The sequence below is a fragment of the Scyliorhinus torazame genome, chromosome 14 (assembly GCF_047496885.1).
Source record: "Scyliorhinus torazame isolate Kashiwa2021f chromosome 14, sScyTor2.1, whole genome shotgun sequence".
NCBI classification, from domain to species: Eukaryota; Metazoa; Chordata; class Chondrichthyes; order Carcharhiniformes; family Scyliorhinidae; genus Scyliorhinus; species Scyliorhinus torazame.
The window spans coordinates 173,310,810-173,314,683 of NC_092720.1; the positions used below are offsets into that span (position 1 = coordinate 173,310,810).

General features: G+C 44.7%; 1 non-coding gene across 1 annotated transcript; it reads right to left on the reverse strand.

Annotated features, from left to right (window-relative positions):
• Window positions 1-2,161: 2,161 nt before the first annotated feature.
• Window positions 2,162-2,233, reverse strand: trnad-guc (transfer RNA aspartic acid (anticodon GUC)). Its single transcript has one exon. It is a non-coding gene; the product is annotated as a tRNA-Asp (tRNA).
• Window positions 2,234-3,874: the final 1,641 nt, after the last annotated feature.

A 3,874-nucleotide genomic window follows, 5' to 3' on the forward strand; every position in this document is an offset into this window, starting at 1 on the left:
TGTAAGTCTTAATGGACCAGCAGGGTTATGATGATATTGGAGCAATACAAGAACAATTATTGGGTTGTAGTATATGGTCCACAGAAATACCACACATCCTACCCCCGCGCCCAACACCCGCTCTCACAAGTACCAGCAGCGAAAACACCAGCCAGCCCCCCAGCTTGCCCATCCCCACCAATTCCCTCTGTTCATCAGTTTCAGCAGCGTTTCGCTGCCACGCCACTCAATCCTCTTGGAAGCATGGGCATACGCTCCCTTAGTTAACTTCATAAAAGCTGGCTGTTATAACCTGCCCGGACCCTATTACTGGGGACAAGTGGTTGTTTCTTGAGGAATATGAATTCCCCAAATGAGGAATGCGGATCAATCGTTAGCAGTACAGTGGTATAAACAGAGCTGACCAGTGTGGTACCGGCTAAAGATGGAGCCAGCAGTGAACAACTGGAACTGTGTACATTTTGTTGCAAATAAAGTTACTTTGTATTTGACTCTATGAATTCGAGCTAGATTCTTCCTGGCCCTCCCAATGTTCACTGGGGAACTCCATTGACTTCAGTTCCTGGCAGTGGTGACAAAGCTATGCCCAGCTCAATGTGATGTCACAGTGGCTGTCACGCAGTAACATGATTGTTTTCAAGAGGATTACAGGAACAAGACAAGGACATTAATTTCCTTGAGATTTTTCTCCCATTCAGTGGGATCATGGCTGATATTTCATCCACCTGGCTTTGGTCACTATCCCTTAATGCCCTGACCTGATATACATTCTTCACTGCACTCAATTCCCGTTGCGCTCTGTGTTTTCCTCACGCTGAGCATGTGGGCGACAACAAAAACGAAGCACACAGCATGGCCTGGGCAGAAAAATATATCGCAGGCTGCTGGGAAGGCGAGGAAGGAGATTGCAAGGATTCCGACACTTATTTTGACATTCTCTCCAGCCACATGAGGAGCCTGAGGACTGATTGGCAGGTAATCTGGTACCATTATTCAAAGCGTGGTAGGAATAAACTAAGAAATTGCAGACCAGTGACTCTAACTTCAGTGGTCTGGAAATAATGGAAATAAATTCTGAGTGTCAGAATTAGCCTCAGCCTGGAGAGGTAAGTATAAATCAAGATAGTCAACATGTTTCTTTTCAAGGGGACATCATTTTTGAATTTTCGAGGAGGTATCTGGGCGAGTAGATGAGGGAAGAGTAGTTGATTTGGTCTGCAGAAACTTCAATAAGGCATTTCAGATAGTCCCTCATGGGAGACGGATCAAACAGGTAAGAACCCATGGCATAAAAGGCAATTTGCCAAATTCGTCCCAAAATTGGCTTAGTGCCAGAAGATGATTGTCAATGGCTATTTTTGTAAAGCTGGTTGAAAGAATAAATTAGGTTCAGTATTAAACCCAAAGCAATTATAAAATGGAAATTGCAGCAAGCTGGGGCATTGGGAGAATTTTAGAATTCAGCAAAGGAGGACAAACAATTTGATCAAGAGGGGAAAAATGAAATATGAGAGTAAAATTTCACGGAACATAGAGACTTATAAAAGCTTCTATAAATATGTGAAAAGAAAATGATTAATAAAGACAAATGTAACCTGGAAAAGAATGAGTACTTTGTGGTGTCCCGGCCAGGAGTGGGGGCGGGGATGGGAGGTGCTGCCATCCCACAGGGCAGCAACCCACTTTAGTTATTTGGGGGTGCAGATGGCGCTGGACTGGGGTTGGGGGGGGGGGCTATTTAGGTGCAATTTTACTAGCTTGGTGGTGTGGGTGAAAGCGGATTTGGCGAGGTGGCATAACCTTCCTCTATCACAGGCAAGTTAGGTGCAGGCGATTAAAATGAATATGATGCCGCAATTTTTGTTTTTACTTCAGCGGCTGCCGGTCTCTTTGCCGAAGATTTTTGATCACCTTGTTTATTTATGGTGAAGGGGGAGGGGAGGGGAAGTTAGCCAGTGTTCTGAAGGTGGTTCTGCAGAGAGGGCGACAAGCAGGTGGGGGGGGGGGGGGCGTCGGAGGTTGGACATCCCGAATTTCTTATGTTACTATTGGACAGAAAATGCCGAGAAGGTGAGGAGTTGGCTTGGAAGGGGGCAGCCCCAATGGTGCTCATAACATCCAGAATACAAACAGAATATGCTGGAGTAATAAACAAATTAATCTCCCCGTCGGGGAATTGAACCCCGGTCTCCCGCGTGACAGGCGGAGATACTCACCACTATACTAACGAGGAACAGATGAATAAAAGCGGTGAGTATTTCGTTATGAAAGCGGACGAATCAGTCCAGGATGCCGGATGAATGAATATAAAAACAGAGAGAGAGAGACGACTGGAAATTGCAAGGAGCAAATGCATCTCCCAACGCCTTTCCTTTGCTAATTGATTTGTTTATTGTCTACCGAGATACAATATTTATATTCATAGTTCATAGAACTTACAGCGCAGAAGGAGGCCATTCGGCCCATCGAGTCTGCACCGGCCCTTGGAAAGAGCGTCCTATTTAAGGCCACACCTGCTCCCTATCCCCATAACCCCACCTAACATTTTTTGGACACTAAGGGCAATTCAACATGGCCATTCCAACTGCAAATCTTTGGACTGTGGGAGGAAACCAGAGCACGCGGAGGAAACTGGCGCAGGCACGGGAGAACGAGCAGACTCCGCACAGACATTGATTCAAGCATGGAATCAAACCTGGAGCTGTGAAGTAACAGTGCTAACCACTGTGCTACCGTGCCGCCCTGTAAGCAACGTGTCTATAAAGTTTTCATTGAAATGGCATGTGCACCTAAGCAAGAAGATACTTCCCTGGTTTAAACTGTTGCTTCCCGGTTCGCGGTCAGGAGAGGGGAACATGCCATGTTCATTGTCAGACACACCTGCCGATCATGTTTCTCATTTTCATTATTATTAACGAACAACATTTTTTTGCACAATGACGAAATTATTTCCTTGGTGACCAAGTAGCATTCGCATGTCGTATGAAGCTCAGAACATCCAGAATACAAAGAGAATGTGCTGGAGTAACTCCGCAGATTTGGCAGCATCTGCAGCGAGAGAGACAAGCAAAGATGCATTTCCGAATCCACTATAACAGCTTTGAAAAAGATGAAATTAATAGCAAGAACTGATAACTCCTCCAGGGGGTAAACATCTAAACTTCTGGCCTCAGGTTGGAGGGACAGTTGGGAAAGAAGTCGAAGTGCACTAATTCACTTTTACAAACGTTGCACCATTCAGAACCACGCAATTATCAAGGGAAAATACCACTAAATAATCTTTAAACCACTGAAGGAGATTGCGAATTTCCGTCCCTGAATCTACCGAATCAGTTCACTTTTGTTCGGATTGAATTATGTGACTGGTGGGTTCTCTTTGACGATATGCCTTCGGTTTGTCACGGACACAGATTCTCAAATTCGCTCGTTTCCACGGTGTGGCGTTCAAGGACACATTCATTATTGTTCATCTCTGACCGCGAAGCTGATCAGGGATACCCAGGAATTTGCACGGTTGGATATTGATGCTAAGGAACAGCACATCTGGACAGTATTGCCCAGGGAGTAGTGTAACTGGAGAAAGATATCTAGACATTCTGACTTCTGAACAGCAAGTAGAACTAATTAGCTGCAGTAAAATATCATTAAAATTCTTCATCCTTTTCATAGTAGTTTCCCTTCACTAATACAACCTTAACCACAGCCACATAAGTAATGTGTTCAAATTCATAGATTGGTCAGCAGACAGGGAGTTGGACTGGCAGACAAGAGAGACAGGAAGACAGGAAAACTTACAGATAGCTGGACACATAAATATTAGGAAAATTCGTCCCTTTGTCCCCAAAGTCTTTGTAAAATTTTAATTGATTGGACG